The sequence below is a fragment of the Perkinsus marinus genome (genome assembly GCF_000006405.1).
Source record: "Perkinsus marinus ATCC 50983 genomic scaffold scf_1104296930166, whole genome shotgun sequence".
Taxonomy (NCBI): domain Eukaryota; phylum Perkinsozoa; order Perkinsida; family Perkinsidae; genus Perkinsus; species Perkinsus marinus.
The window spans coordinates 1-1,009 of NW_003216224.1; the positions used below are offsets into that span (position 1 = coordinate 1).

Sequence of the window (1,009 nt, forward strand, 5' to 3'; positions counted from 1 at the left end):
CTGTACCTGAGCATCCGAATTCCGCTCACGTATCCTGACGGATTGACCAATTACCGCCTAAACCATTTCGGAAGAGTATTCAACTTTAATATCAATCAAAGTGACTAGCTTCATCGCCCGATTAGTTCAGCTGGATAGAATGTCTGCCTACGGAGCAGATGGTCGTAGGTTCGAATCCTGCATCGGGTATACATTAACCTCACTTCCTCTTCATCCATCCTACGTCAACGAAATCGGGCATCCGATGTGAAGCTCCACCTAGTTTGCACAAGACGCCGAAGGCAAGCACATGAGATAGTGGTGCGCACCAACGGCTGTACCTGAGCAATCCGGATTCCGCTCACGCATCCTGAATCGGCCACTCGATGTGAAGCTCCAACTAGTTTGCACAAGACGCTGAAGGCAAGCACATGAGATAGTGGTGCGCACCAACGGCTGTACCTGAGCAATCCGAATTCCGCTCACGTATCCTGACGGATTGACCAATTACCGCCTAAACCATTTCGGAAGAGTATTCAACTTTAATATCAATCAAAGTGACTAGCTTCATCGCCCGATTAGTTCAGCTGGATAGAATGTCTGCCTACGGAGCAGATGGTCGTAGGTTCGAATCCTGCATCGGGTATACATTAACCTCACTTCCTCTTCATCCATCCTACGTCAACGAAATCGGGCATCCGATGTGAAGCTCCACCTAGTTTGCACAAGACGCTGAAGGCAAGCACATGAGATAGTGGTGCGCACCAACGGCTGTACCTGAGCAATCCGGATTCCGCTCACGCATCCTGAATCGGCCACTCGATGTGAAGCTCCAACTAGTTTGCACAAGACGCTGAAGGCGAGCACATGAGATAATGGTGCGCACCAACGGCTGTACCTGAGCAATCCGGATTCCGCTCACGCATCCTGAATCGGCCACTCGATGTGAAGCTCCAACTAGTTTGCACAAGACGCTGAACGCAAGCACATGAGATAGTGGTGCGCACCAACGGCTGTACCTGAGCAATCC

The 1,009-nt window shown here is 50.5% G+C and overlaps 2 non-coding genes across 2 annotated transcripts; both read left to right on the forward strand.

Annotated features, from left to right (window-relative positions):
- The first annotated feature begins 115 nt into the window (after nucleotides 1–115).
- On the forward strand, nucleotides 116–189 carry Pmar_PMAR017968. Its single transcript has one exon. It is a non-coding gene; the product is annotated as a tRNA-Arg (tRNA).
- Nucleotides 190–551: 362 nt separating this feature from the next.
- On the forward strand, nucleotides 552–625 carry Pmar_PMAR017969. The gene has a single exon. It is a non-coding gene; the product is annotated as a tRNA-Arg (tRNA).
- Nucleotides 626–1,009: the final 384 nt, after the last annotated feature.